The sequence below is a fragment of the Schistocerca gregaria genome, chromosome 2, assembly GCF_023897955.1.
Source record: "Schistocerca gregaria isolate iqSchGreg1 chromosome 2, iqSchGreg1.2, whole genome shotgun sequence".
NCBI lineage: Eukaryota > Metazoa > Arthropoda > Insecta > Orthoptera > Acrididae > Schistocerca > Schistocerca gregaria.
This window is the reverse complement of record NC_064921.1, coordinates 635,588,855-635,604,913: the sequence shown is the minus strand read 5'-3', so window position 1 is coordinate 635,604,913 and position 16,059 is coordinate 635,588,855. Positions and strand designations below refer to the sequence as shown.

Genomic DNA, 16,059 nt, shown 5'->3' with positions numbered 1-16,059 from the left:
CATGCTGTGTTCTGTTTGCTAAAAACTCTTCAATCCAGCCACACAGCTGGTCTGATATTCCGTAGGCTCTTACTTTGCTTATCAGTGTGGAACTGTATCGAACGCCTTCCGGAAGTCAAGAAAAATAGCATCTACCTGGGAGCCTGTATCTAATATTTTCTGGGTCTCATGCACAAATAAAGTGAGTTGGGTCTCACACAATCGCTGTTTCCGGAATCCATGTTGATTCCTACAGAGTAGATTCTGGGTTTCCAAAAACATGATACTCAAGCAAAAAACATATTCTAAAATTCTACAACAGATCAACATCAGAGATATAGGTCTATAGTTTTTCGCATCTGCTCGACGACCCTTCTTGAAGACTGGGACTACCTGTGCTCTTTTCCAATCATTTGGAACCTTCCATTCCTCTAGAGACTTGCGGTACATGGCTGTTATAAGGGGGCAAGTTCTTTCGCGTACTCTGTGTAGAATCGAATTGATATCCCGTCAGGTCCAGTGGACTTTCCTCTGTTGAGTGATTCCAGTTGCTTTTCTATTCCTTGGACACTTATTTCGATGCCTTCAAAGCCCAGAGTACAAGTTTAACAAGAGAGAGAGATCTTCTCTGCCAGATAGCGAAAGAGTGTTAGGCAATAAATCATCTGTTTTAAGACAATAAATCATCTGTTTTATTCACTATCATTGCAGACATGGTGAAATTGAAGTCACTTGTACTGTCTTAAATTCTCCAGTCACTTCACAGATCTTTTTGAGATGCCTGAGTACAATTTCCAGTGAGCCGCAAACGGCAATTGCAGTTGTTAAAGAAGATGTCAAATGATAACTAGCACAAGTTCAAGCATATGAGCCTTTATATGCTGTGGCTGCGATGTAAAGCCACAGTCTTGACTTGATGAGCGATTATGAGATAGTTGCTAATTTTTTCGTGACTAATAGTATCCTGTCCATTATTCAAATCTCGGTTTTCAGATCAAGCAGTGATGATTGATCTAAAACAGTGCTCTGTTACTTCCTTGCTGTTGAAGCAGTAAATCTACATTTCTTCTCCACGAAGAGCAGAAAAGGCATGAATAGGTTGACCAGTTGCTGCAATGTTGATCTAATTTGCCATAAGCATATAGTGACCCAGCTGCAGTTGCTTGTTTCTGTAAAAGGTACGTGCACTCGACAAAATAGCATAAAAAAATTCCCCATTGGCATTGATGCTGCTTTTGAAGACATCACTTCTTTTAACATATGAATCATTCACAGAACTAGCCAGTCATTCATAACTGAAGGACTGACTTTGGTGTGTAGATGTTTGTGCTTCTTGAGGTAATTGAAAGCAAGATTCATGATTTGTGGTTGAATACTGAACTTCCACTTGATATTTCTCAATGCCAAATCTCCTTTCATTATGATGGTGCCAGCATCCATAAGACTGCTTGACAGCTGCTCAAATTTGTGGGAAGTGACAGATGATCCCATTTTGCTTTGTTTGAATTACTCCGTGACAGTTTTGGATATTGATAAATGTGTGGAATGATGCAAGAAGGTGCTTTTTTGTGAATGACAAGTCATTAAAGACATATGACTCTCCTACCAGTTCCGTGTTGTTGTACTTCCTTTAAGTAGGAATGTGATGACTGAATATTGATTGATATAATCCTGTGCATAATTTTCCATCATCAACAGACATTGTTATCCACCAGCAGCATATGAATCCATTTGTCATCTGGATACCAAAGAAAAGTATGGTAGTATTTGGATATCGCAAATATGGCAAGATTTGGTTGGGAGAGTGCAAGTGTCATATGCCTTTATTTATACGAGAGCTGGAACTTTAATAGTGGCAACTATTTATTTACAGCTCGTACAAAATAGGTACATGTTTCAAAGTTTTACTGACCTTCAAAGTAGTCACCGGCATTGTGTATAACGAGTTGCGAGCAATGTGGAAGTTGTAGGATACTCTTAGCAGTGCCAGTTGTGTTGACAGTTCAAGCGGTTCGGTCTATTGCCCGACGAATTAGTAGCAGTTGTGAAGCAAATGCCATGAAGTGTTTCCTTTAGTTTAGAAATCGAGTTGAACTCAGGAGGGCTTAAGTCAGGGGAGTACAGTAGGTGGTATAGCACTTAACATCCCCATCAGTAAAACAAATCAGTAACAGGGTGCACTGTACGTGCTTGAGCATTGTCCTGTAAAATGATGGTCAGGTCTGCAGAAAGTGTTGTCACTTCTGTCTCTATGCTATTCATTTTTGGAATGCAACCTACGACCAGCTTAGGACTTAGGGATGGCCCCATCTCTTGTGTCACAGAGACTGTACTACTGGTTACTATGTATTCGGGTTGTGTGCAGTGATGTTATGATTTATCTTTGTGTAGTATACATGTGAATTATTTAGAACAGTGCTTCAGTTCATGTATCCATGCAGTGCAGAAGTTAGAAGAAACAGTTATTCGAGAAACAATGTGATGCTGTGAAAAATGAAGTAGTGGATCTTGATTTGAAATCTTTTAAAGAACTTAAATGTATCTATCATGCAGAGAAATAGCCAAATTCCGCTAAGTGTTTACAGTTTTGCCAAATTTTCAAGTGAATTTAGAATATGTTTTATCTGAATTCATAAACTACTTGTGATCTCTGGAAGCTGATTGTCCATGTCAGTGTCAGACTGATCTGCTTTAGATGGACCTTTTTTTTACTCCCATTGTGTCCGTGCCAGTTTCTCCAAATATACACCACACTCCTGACTATGGAATATGGTACACTGTCTCTATAATGTGTAGACTTCCCCCCTGTTAAAGTACTGATATGTAACATCCATTCAACATTTAGTGCATACATTAAGGAACGAAGCTCCTTTAACTGTGAAATCGGATTACATCTGCTGTGTAAAGCTTCATACTGAAGTTACATCATCTGTGGCTGTAGGCAACAATCAGATGTTCTTTTTCTCCCTGAAATTCACCTCAGGACAGAATCTAGTCATCCGCAGCTCGTGGTCGTGCGGTAGTGTTCTCGCTTCCAGCGCCCGGTTCCCGGGTTCGATTCCCGGCGGAGTCAGGGATTTTCTCTGCCTCGTGATGACTGGGTGTTGTGTGATGTCCTTAGGTTAGTTACGTTTAAGTAGTTCTAAGTTCTAGGGGACTGATGACCATAGATGTCAAGTCCCATAGTGCTCAGAGCCATTTGAACCATTTTGAACCTTTTTATTTTTTTTACAGTATCTAGTCACTACTAGCTTAGCGGGGTGTACATGTCGCAAAGCAGTTGTTGCAAATCATATGGAACTCTGTAGCATAGATTTTAAAAACAGTACTCTGCTGGTGGTGAAATGTTTTTCAAACCCCTGGGAGACTGAATACATTGACAGAATTGTAGTATTTTATGTCGGTTCCATACTTCAACACTAAAAAGATAGCAATTCTTCAGCACAGGTCAGGAGGTGTTAAGATCACTATGTATTCATAACTATCAAAGAACAGGTCTAAGTGTGATTGATGTAGGAAAAAACATGAAAAGAACACATTTTAACAATAATGCTTTATTCTTCACAATGTTTTTTTAACTCAGCACGAAAAATACATTGTACAATACATCATTGCATTCATCAAAAATGCCCTTACTGTAGCTGAAACAGATCTCTGACTCACAATACATGAGGAAATTGTAGGTTCACAGTTAATACATGCAGCAATATGCAGGAAATGAACAGTTCGCCCATTTCATCCAGGATGCAAATTTTATACAAGTGAGCATTGTCAGAATTTCTCAAAGTTGCTCGGTGTTCTGAAGCAATGTTATGATCATGTGAGCAGTAGTGACAGCATCTTGGGTCATTAGAGTAGGCTATATATAAAGAGAGCTTTGGAAGCAGGTCGCTCTGTACATAGTCAATGTCTGAGGGTGTTGGGTAGGTCAAACTCTGTTTTATCTCCTAAATCAGCATTGTTATGGAGTTCAGTGTGTGATATACAGTAAATTAGGGTAGCTCACACTAAATATAGAACATATGATGCAAGGCTGACATCTTTCAAAGGTTAGTCTTTAGCTATTAAGCAATGCCCTAACTAACTAACTAACTAAGTGAAGCTGGATTCTTTTATACTGGTGATGGAGATGAAACCACGTGTTTTCATTGTGGTGGAAGGTTGAAATATTGGGATGAAATGAATATCCCATAGGCTGAATGTGCTGTGTATTTTTCCAAGGGCGTGTTTGTGCTTCATCCAACGGATAAGGAGCATTTTTGATGCAGACAATCAAGTTGCAAGAGACACTGTTATTTTATGGCTGATGGGAGCAGTATTATGTTATGGGAAACTCTTGTACTAGCATGGGACCCGTGACAGCTGCGAACCACCTGCACCCCTTCATGCTTGATGTCTTCCCCGACAGCTGTGTCATCTTTCAGCAGTATGACTGTCTGTGTCTTGGAGCCAGAACCATGCTGCAATGATTTGAGGAGCATTATAGTGAACTTACATCGGTGTCTTGGTGACCAAATTCGCCTGATGTAAATCCTATGGAAGACAAATGAGTCACTATCAGGCGCCATCAACTAGTATGCAAATCAGCGGCCTATTATTCATACAAATTACATGACCTGTGCATAGGCATCTAATGTTTCAAACCTACCAACTAACTGTTGGGTCCATGATACACAGAATCAGTGATGCATTTCATTCCAAAGATGGACAAATAAACTATTAAGCAGGTGGCTGTAATGTTTTATCTCGTCAGTGTATAGTGTTACAGCTTGGCTCTCATAAGTCAGACATTGATGATTATTAACGCAGTTTGCTGAGATGAGCTTGTGAGATCACTTAATATCTAAAGATTTTGTGCAGATTTTATTAAATAATTTCTTGTAGCAATTTGCTGTTCCATTAAATAAAACAGAAAATGAGAAACTTTAGTGTTATTGGCTACACTGTGATTAGAACTGACAAAACACACCACCCTTACATCATAAGATGTGCACAATCACTGAGCTAATGAGGCACTGCTGGGAGCAGATCTCTGATTGCGATATCGGATGTATCAAAACATGCTACAACTTTGAAAATTCATACAAAGTTATTCATATGGCTTACCAACTTTATCTCATTGTCAACTTGTAGCAAAATAGATCAAGTTTTGTTCTTGTGGCACACTAGTACAGAATCGTGCCACCACAAATGCTGATGGCACTTGGAACAAAGATGGCTGCCTTAACAACCCCCCCCCTTTTTTTTCCAGAGAAAGCTATCAACAGAATAGTGTACTTAGCTATGTTGAAAAACTTTTTAAGTGCCATATTGATGTTAACAACTAAGAATTGGGTGAATATTACGCAAGATGGTTCACCTCTCCAACTTCTGGATTTCCTAAATCTCCACTTTCCTGGTAAGTAGATATGCTGAGATGTCCCAGTTGCATGGCCCCAAGTTCATTGGGCCTGACACCATGCTGGCTTCTCTACCACAGCTCGGAACTAGAATCTGTCTTCCAATTGATCAAGTCATACCTGACATGCTGCAGTGAGTTTGGTAAGAAATCAATTTCAGATGGGACTTGTGCAGCATAACTAGTGGAAGTCACAGGAAAACTATTTAGTTATAAGGTAAAAAACTTGATGTATGCATACATATTATAAAAATGAATTTATGTATGTATGTATGTGTGTGTATGTTCCACATCTCCTCAACTATAGGGACTGATTTCAACCAGACTTAAAGACACACTTCTCTTACTGTAAGGCAACAATCGCTGTGGGCTAAGAACTACCGACCTATCATATTTCAGGAAATATGACATCATACACAGTTAGACACATGAAAAACTGCCGCATGATGTGTGAAGTGTATTTGGCCTTACTCTAATCAGCCATCAAATACACATTAAAATATGAAACTTTCAAAAGTGTTACAATGGACTGCAAAGTCAGTGAGCTCCAATGGAGAAAATTTACAAACAGAATTATATATCAATCAGCCCAATATTTTATGTGATACGTGGGTTTGTTTGTACAACACTGTGAAAAACTGAGGTCAGTATGAACAAAGTAAGAAGAGTTATGTCAACATTGTGGATAATTTTGGCTCACCCTTGTACACTGTCTTAATAATACAATAATCATTCTGAAACTAGTACATGGACCATAATCAAATCTACTACACTGAATAAACAACATTCTCTGTTTTGTATAGTCAGCAAGTAAGTCTCACTTGAATAGAGCCTTGCTGTGGTTGTTACACTATTAACCTTCCTGTTCTTTTAGGTTGTATCAGCTTAGTATTATGATACACACACAATTAAATAATTCCTTGTACTTTTCTTGGGAAAATCTTTGCTTCTAACCAACCCATCATTATTGCCACCCAGAACATTACACTTCCACCTGCAAACAGATGGACTATCAGAACACATTGGCATTCCTGATGTACTAGCGCTTCTCCAAACCCTAACACGTCTAGCATGACAGAAACTGCAAAAAAGCTTGCCTTACTAAACACAGTCCATTGTATGGGCACTGACTGGATAAGGCATGAAGTGCATAGGTCAGTGAGATCTCTAGTAGCATAGCATCTGGTTGCAAACCAATCCTGGTTTTGTCAGCAAATATGACATTACTTCATTCTACATTGGTCCATTGTTGATGTGTAATAGTCCAGGTCCTTCCATTGCATCGGTTCTGTTGGTTCAGTGAAAAACTTATTGGTCTTCTGGAATGAAGGCCACCCTGATGCAATCGTCTACGCACTGCTTGGTCTGTGATACGAATCCCTGTTGCCCGGGAGAAGTAATTTCCAATATTTCTTCCTGTTGATGTCAGGTGCCTACGAGCCGAGAGTTGGAGGAAATGATCCTGCATTGGTGTTGTCATGTGAGGACAACCATGTGAGGTCTGTCATTCACATTTCTTGTCTCTGTTTTCTTCACACCTTAAATACACCACTTTGAGTCACATTAACTGCTCAGCAACATTTTGCTGTGTATGACCTGCTGAAAGTAAAGTCACTATCCCGACTCTATCAAAGTATTGTATGCCATATGCCTCTACATGGTATGTTACTGCAGTGCTGAACACAAACCGAACAAATCTGTTGTTGATACTGGATTGCTCGCAGTGTGCCACTGTGGCAGCAGTATGCTTACATGACTGAGAAACTGCCACAAAACATGCCTTACTAAATGCAGTCCATTGTGTGGGCTCTGACTGGCTAAGGCATGAAGTGCGTAGGTCAATGAGACCTCTAGTATCGTAGCTTACATTTTACAATAATATTCCAAACTTATGTTGAGCAGTGTATTTACAAACTGAAACATAACTGTCAAATCACAGCAGATACATATGACAGGAAAGTATGATATTTTCTACACCATACTTGTACACAATTTTTCAAGATGAAAAACTGATCTGTCAACACAAATAGAGTGCTGCGACAACTGGTGATACATGACTGTAGCTTTCACCAGCCACACAGCACAGGTTTCTAGCTTCATCTGAAGGAGGAAATGTGAACAGAAAAACTCGAGAGTGCTGTCAGAAACCTAACGGATCGTGTGGTGAAAGCGACAGCGTTCTGCAGGTATCTTGTGAATCATGCACTTCACCCCACCAGTGATTGAGGCCTGCAAACAGCAGTACTGAGTGGCCAACGTCACTCCCATACTGGTAGCTGACTATGTTGTTCTTGTGGTTTTCAGTCCTGAGACTGGTTTGATGCAACTCTCCATGCTACTCTATCCTGTGCAAGCTTCTTCATCTCCCAGTACCTACTGCAACCTACATCCTTCTGAATCTGCTTACTGTATTCATCTCTTGGTCTCCCTCTACGATTTTTACCCTCCACAGTGCCCTCCAATACTAAATTGGTGATCCCTTGATGCCTCAGAACCTGTCCTACCAACCGTTCCCTTCTTCTGGTCAAGTTGTGCCACAAGCTTCTCTTCTCCCCAATCCTATTCAATACTTCCTCATTAGTTATGTGATCTACCCATCTAATCTTCAGCATTCTTCTGTAGCACCACATTTCGAAAGCTTCTATTCTCTTCTTGTCCAAACTATTTATCGTCCATGTTTCACTTCCATACATGGCTACACTCCATACAAATACTTTCAGAAATGACTTCCTGACACTTAAATCTATACTCTATGTTAACAAATTTCTCTTCTTCAGAAACGCTTTCCTTGCCATTGCCAGTCTACATTTTATATCCTCTCTACTTCGACCATCATCAGTTATTTTGCTCCCCAAATAGCAAAACTCCTTTACTACTTAAAGTGTCTCATTTTAGTCTAATTCCTCCAGCATACTCTGATTTAATTTGACTACATTCCATTAGCCTCGTTTTGCTTTTGTTGATGTTCATTTTATATCCTCCTTTCAAGACACTATCCATTCCGTTCAACTGCTCTTCGAAGTCCTTTGCCATCTCTGACAGAATTACGATGTCATCGGCAAACCTCAAAGTTTTTATTTCTTCTCCATGGATTTTAATACCTACTCCAAATTTTTCTTTTGTTTCCTTTACTGCTTGCTCAATATACAGATTGAATAACATCGGGGAGAGACTACAACCCTGTCTCCCTCCCTTCCCAACCACTGCTTCCCTTTCATGCCCCTCGACTCTTATAACTGCCATCTGGTTTCTGTACAAATTGTAAATAGCTTTTCGCTCCCTGTATTTTACCCCTGCCTCCTTCAGAATCTGAAAGAGAGTATTCCAGTCAACATTGTCAAAAGCTTTCTCTAAGTCTACAAATGCTAGAAACGTAGGTTTGCCTTTCCTTAATCTTTCTTCTAAGAAAAGTCGTAGGGTCAGTATTGCCTCACGTGTTCCAACATTTCTACGGAAGCCAAACTGATCTTCCCCGAGGTCGGCTTCTACTAGTTTTTCCATTCGTCTGTAAAGAATTCGTGTTAGTATTTTGCAGCTGTGACTTATTAAACTGATAGTTCGATAATTTTCACATCTGTCACCACCTGCTTTCTTTGGGATTGGAATTATTATATTCTTCTTGAAGTCTGAGGGTATTTCGCCTGTCTCATACATCTTGCTCACCAGATGGTAGAGTTTTTTAAGGACTGGTTCTCCCAAGGCTGTTAGTAGTTCCAATGGAATGTTGTCTACTCCGGTGGATTGAATTTTACAAATCAGTATACATTACACTGTCTGTTCTGTGCTACACACAAGATAATGTTCCTGATTGAACCTCCCTAGGATTTCTAAATGGTGTCAGGTCACATACATGAATACAGCAAGTCATCGAATTTTCACATCAACTTGAACAAGGCAAAATAGGAGCCAAACATCACAAATCTACTAGAAGCATGTAGAGATAGTACTGTATGTAATGTTACAGCAACATACTTAGTTCCTAGGACATGTAATACAGGAAAATAATTACAAATCTGAAATCAACACAGCAGATGCAGCATCAGATATATTGTAGCAGGACTCAGAGCTGGTTCCAGACAAGCTCTGTGATAACATTGCAGAAACTTTAAGAGGGTTAAACTACTACTTTGGACACAAAATACAACATTGATTCTGTCTAACACAACTCGTTTGTAGGTTTCCAGAGGTGTATAACCTTAACTGATAGACATTTCATAGCTGATTGCAGTATGAAAATTATGGTATGCTCACATCATTCCTATAAAATAGACGTCAGTGCTGTATGAGACGAAACAGCAACTTCTTACAGGAGTAATACCTTCTATGGATCCAAAGACACGACAACACATTTCAAAGGAATACTGGTCTGCAGGACCACTAAACTCCAGCCACCTCACATATAGCAGTTGATACAGTTTTTCACAGTAGAGCATTCCCTGCAATTCACAGAACACACCTCATTATATAGAACTACAAATGCCTCACATCTCAGTATACATAAATGACGGTGATACACTTCAAACATTTCCACAAGATTTGTAAATCATTTGTGATGAATTGTAATGATGCTTTCACAGGAAAATGTGCTATAATAGTTCATACAGATATTGGGTCACATTGGCTCAATTGGTTTAATGACATACTAGCGGCTGTAGAAGATTCAAACAGTAGGCGAAAGGTAGATTCGTACACCTGATAAGATAGGTTCATACTGTGGGTTGCAATAGATTCTTATCTAGCTGTAGTTGTAGATGATTTGTACTCAAAGATTATCTATCAGTTATACCATGATGACAGAAACACACTTTTGATGAGCAGCTGTATAATTTTTTAACTAACAGATTTACACTGGTGTGATGGAAATTTCTTATTGGTGTATACGAAACTGCAACCACCCTTCCTTAAAACAGAATGTGATCTAATTTCAGGATTCACAGTGGATTTTTAACTGGCTTTTCTTATTGTGTGTAGAACATCTAACATTTCCACCACGTGTCATGTGTTTAGATGTACGATATTTGTAGGTGACTGTCTCCAGACCTCCAGTCGGCTGCATCATTGTACCACGCCTCATCCACTCATATTGTGTGTTCAGTAGCTTCCTCAGACCTCCCAACCCCTCAGATTCCCGATGATTTTGACATGGCTCTCATTGAGTGCTCTTCACTAGTGAATAGCCTTGCAACTTCCATTGCCCAGCTTCAGTCTAAGGGCTCTAGCAGTCGACGATCAGCGCACTCACAACGCTGAACTGAACAGCGCAATATTGTCGGCTATGCAAGCCCTCGCTGAGGCTCGATGCCTCGTCCAATGCTTGTCAACGATGCCACCCTCCAACACCGGCGATGCACCGTGTGGGACTTTGATGTCGCTGCCCCCTGACACCAGAGACGCACCTTGTGCAACTTTGCTGCCACCGACACAGACAGCTTCTCCAGCACATCAGGATAGTGACTTTCTCATGCTACTGATCCCTGTTCGCAATGGCTCCCAAGCAAGTTCACCAGCCCATCTGAACGCTATCACGAATGGCATGACACACAAATTGTCGCAACAGACGGGCCACCAGTGCGTCATATAGTGCCCTGACTGCCGCCACATAAACTACGCCTCACTAAGGCCACAGTGGAGCAACTTCTGCGGGTAGATATTGTTCATCCGTTGGACAGTAACTGGTCTTCACCCATACATTAATTCCGAAAACGGAAGGAACTGTGTGCCTCTGAGGCAACTATCGCCGCCTCAACACACAGACCATATTAGACAATTATCCGATACCTCATATACAAGACTAAATGCAAGTACTTAGCGAAGCATGCATCTTCAGTGTTTTGGACTGCTGCAGGGCACATTTGCAGATACTCATGGAAAAGAATGACGTATCAAAGGCAGCATTGATCACACCTTTCGGCCTCTACGAATTTTGTTACATGCCTTATTGTCTCAAAAATGCGGCCCAATCTTAACAACATTTTATAGACTCACTTTTGTTTAACTGCACATATTGTTACACATACCTCAATGACATAGTCATTTTTTCCTCCTCTGACAGAGAACACAAACCTCCACCTGGCCACGATACAGGACTTATTGACACGTAACGGAGTCAAGATCAATAATGACAAGTCACAACTCCGCTGTACCACTGTCAATTTTCTGGGGTACACCATCTCGTCGGAAGGTGTACACCCCCCTCAGGAGTGTGTTGACTGCATTCGCGGCTACCTCTCCCAGTGTCATTTTGTGAATTACGCCATATGTACACTGAGCCTACACCTGTGGCCAGCTCAGTTGTTGCGTGTGACGAAACTCTACCCCCGTTTCACTCAGGCACTGCATGTGACAATCCACAACCTCAAGCCCAGCCACATTTTGCATGTGACATTACTCCATTGCAACTCTCGGCAGCCAATGCCCCCGCAGAGTGTTCCAGTGTTTCCCCTGAACTACATTATTTTTCCCCACCACCTCCCCTAGTGCCCACTACGTCCATTGTCGACGAAAATTGCATCTCAATCAAGGCCTCTGAGTGCCCACACTTCCTTGCAGCTCCACGAGGGATCCATCTTCATCCTCCGCATAGGGGACACTTCATGAGAGTCCACCATCCTGCACACAATCCCCATCCCAAATGGGACGGATACGTTCCGCACCGACGGGATGCTCAAGATTCGCATCCGCCTCTTGGGATGTACTGCAACACCGACATCTTCCATGCCTGTCCAGTTCAAGTGTGCAGGTCGACCAGTCCGTCACACCACTGGATGGCGGACTATGCCAGCACTAGCTCACCCTGCACAGACAGCATGGACTCTTCGCATACACCCCTATCAACCAGAGAGCATCCCACAACTACCAGTACACAGGAAGATGATGCATACTTCCTTCCCCCAGTGCTCCGCGCTCCTGGAGGTAGGAGTGGGGGGGTTGCTCTGTGGCAACCATCGACCCCAAGTAACTGCCACCTACAAAGTGCAGAGTAAATGTTCTTTGGGGACTCGTTGTTCTTTGGGCTCAGTCTTGTGGACTTTAGTTGCAATATGCATGCTGTGATTTTCTGTAGTGTTTTTCTTGTGTTTTGTGTAGTTATACGAACTTAATAAAAGTGCCCAATCGTAATTGGTTGGAGTTTTCTGTGTGCAGTTGGTCGTTAAAGACAAAAAATCCACATGTTCATTCAAGTGTTAACCTTGCCCACAGAAATTTGTTTCAAATTCTACACTCAAAAATGCTTCTAATAATAGACAAATGTTTTGCAGTTGTGAAGGAACTTAATTTATAGAAAATTATTTTATTTTCTGGCACTAGTATACAACGGTATTTCATGTCGACTTTTACACCATCTGAAAGTATCCAGTTTTGGCGATATTAAATGACGTTGACCGTAGTTCTTTATTTACACATTAGAGTGCAGCATTTACTTTAAAAAGACACTAAATTGCTATTCATAGTCGCCTCGTCATTCAAAGTCACACCACTTCACAGTATTTCAAAGATTTTGTTGCAATTTCCTAGTTCCAGGGGAATTTTGAACAGTTCAGCATTGAGCGCCTGCTTTTTTGTATGTAGGTATGTAATTTCTTGCTTCATCCACTCGATTGCAGCTTTATGTTTGGCACGTTGGGCTGCAGGTGACATACTGTTTACATTTACATGTATGTAGTTAGGTACTACATTTATGTGAAAGACAAATTATGTTGAATTTTATATTTAAAATCGTTTGATGTAACTTTGCAGTGTTGTTCCAGAATTTGTTGTAGAGCTTGCTTTGAAATGCCTGGCAGGGTGTCGAGATAATCATCTTGATGTTGAAGATCTTTTGTCCGTGTTTGCTTTAACAGGAACCCATGTTTTTGAGTGGGGTCCACCTTTAGGAAAACACAATTTTCTTTTTGTCCCAGACATGTTTCACTGCAGTTGCGACATCATCAGGGTTTTTTTTTATTATTATGGCTGTTTAACATAACAAATGTTCTCTACTGTTTGAATACATATAAAAAAATTTTAAAAATCTTAATTACAGTTTTTTGAAGAGCACTTAAAATTGTGTATTCATACCTTCTTACCACATGGTGTGGTTGTGTGGTTTTCTTGCTGTATTATGTTTTTACAGTGACTGTTTTTCTTTACAATTTGTCACCTGCAACTATATACAACATAAAATGTAGACAAAACATTTACGCAAAAATTACTATTTCTAAGCTGTTATGGCTACACCTGACATTAATAATTTATGTGAAAGGTTGTGAGAGTGTGTTTGTATCTATTTACATTACGTTTCACCTTCTTAATCACGTTGAAAAATTGAAAATAAAATATTTGAAACAATAGGAGGACCTAAACATTACCGAGTAATATATTGGTATCGTTATGTAGATGATGTCATATGTCTTCTAGAAAACACTCAGTCGCATCCAATAACTTCATAGTAATATGAACGAAGTCCACCCAAAAATACAATTCACCTTAGAATCAGAAAAAAACAAAGAGTTAAATTTCCTTGACCTCACAATACACAGACACAACAACCAACACCAATTCTCCATATTCAGAAAAGTAGCCACCACCAACACAGCCATTCACAAACATTCCAATCATCCGACTACCCACAAACTAGCTAGTTTTCAATATATGCTACACACTATAACATTGAATTACAGACAATCAAACAAATAGCTGTAGAGAATGGATTTGACACAAACACTATAGATAAACTGAACCACACAATTAAAACAACCTATAAAAGACACCCAACACACAAAAGCCTTCTCATCAACTTACAAACACACAAACAAGAACACATGATCTAGAAACACCCACAACAACAAACATGTGGTTCGTTCTCACCTACAATAACAAAGCAGCTCACAGAATAGTCAACATAATCAAAAAACAAGGGCTAAAAATAGCCTACAGGACAGACAACACAGAGGAAACTAAGGACAACCAATACAAGTACAGACAAACACAACACATCTGGTATTTACCAACTAATGTTTCAGGACTGCAAATCAGTTTATATAGCGCAGACAAGCAAAAACTTTAATACCGGATACACAGAACACAGAAGAGCATTGAAAAGTAATAGCTGTCATTCCACCTTATGGACAGACATAAACACTGATTGAAAATTCTCAAATGCAGCAAGAGCCTCCACAAAAACTAACAGTTGAAGAAAATTATCAAATACAAAAAGCCAGAGTTGAAGGAAAGCACGTAATAAATGAATACACAGCTCTCTGCAATGGAATTCTGCTCTCTGCCCTCAAAGAATTATTAGGTAACCGCAATGTATTGAATGCTCCCCGCCCCTCCCCCCCCCCCCCCCCACACACACACACATAAAACTAAAAATAATTAAATATAATTATAATGACAATGATAAATCCTCAAACCTATTCTCTCTCCCTCCCCTCAGTCTCTCTCTCTTTTCACACGCCCGCGCGCTCACAAACGCACACACACACATCTGAGTAATTTAAAAACGACCACCAAAGACATCTTCAACTGTTCCACTGTCTGCCATCTTGTTTTCACACCTTCTACTGTTCCATCATCCGCAATCTTGTTATTACATCTGGTAAACAGTGACAGTGACAACTCAATACATATGTGGCATCGATAGATTGTATCGACCACAATTAACATCTTTGGGCTCTGCCGAGCCCCAATGTTAGTTTTTGGTTCTGTATCTCAAGCTGTCTACACGTTATAACTAACTACGAAATATATCTTTATGTGGAATTTAGTGGGGATAGTTATTGCATCCGACCGATAATTGTAACCCTTTCCCATACTGGTGATTCCGAAGTTTCTGCATCTTCTGCGACTTCTGCACCGGGTGTTGTAAATCAACAGGCTATGCGCACTACGCCATGGCTACCTCACCCAATGCTTTGTTCGAAGATTTGGAGGCCCAACTACGACAACCAGGCCACTTCGATCCTTCGCCAATGGCCGGCTCTCCACTAATCAATAGTGGTTCACGATCTCCAACCAAATTAACCTCAGACTTTGTTGTTCTACAATGGTCGGGTGCTATACCGTTAACTGAAACAATGGACTCAGGTTTCATGTCGCCAGACTGTGCTCACCAACATGTGAAATATGAAGTGGATAATTTTCAGAACTGTGTTACTACCGATCAATCATGTAATGTTCAAAGTAATCTACATTCGCACACGTACTTTGACTCTCAACAGGCCACAATGTCAGTTACAATCATGCCGTGTGCAATGCCGCCATTTGTGCAAACCGCACACACTATCAGTCGCTATCAACCTATTCAGGTTTTGCCTCACTCACAAACTAACGATAGACATTTTCATGCACCAAATTCCCCTTGCTAACCCACCAGACCTGTTGCTCAGTTTTTTGACCACGCAGGTTCGAGCACATCTTACAGTGCTTTCCTTCCAGAAACGTTTTACCGCAACAATACATTGTTAAGCAAGTTTCACTGGTAATTTATAGTCCGACCACATGGGGTGTGTTCCCGATGTGCGCAGATAACTCACACTGTTGTCGCACAAAGTACAACCCCCCCCCCCCCCTACAGCCCCACCCTCACACACACACACACACACACACACACACACACACAGGGACGCCGATACTGGCCATTCAGCCTCTCGCCTCTCCCACAGTTCCGCCTATGTCTGCCATGCCAGCCTTCCCCGTCA

At 40.7% G+C, this 16,059-nt stretch overlaps 1 long non-coding RNA gene across 2 annotated transcripts; it reads right to left on the bottom strand.

The window, feature by feature from the left end:
• Positions 1-3,274: 3,274 nt before the first annotated feature.
• Positions 3,275-14,969, bottom strand: LOC126334664 (uncharacterized). 2 transcript variants are annotated; one of them, XR_007564766.1, is made up of 5 exons: positions 14,773-14,969; positions 13,726-13,842; positions 13,436-13,523; positions 9,629-9,813; positions 3,275-4,512 (listed from the first exon to the last, which is right to left on the bottom strand). It is a non-coding gene; the product is annotated as an uncharacterized LOC126334664 (long non-coding RNA). The 2 variants fall into 2 exon arrangements; XR_007564767.1 differs by lacking the exon at positions 13,726-13,842.
• Positions 14,970-16,059: the final 1,090 nt, after the last annotated feature.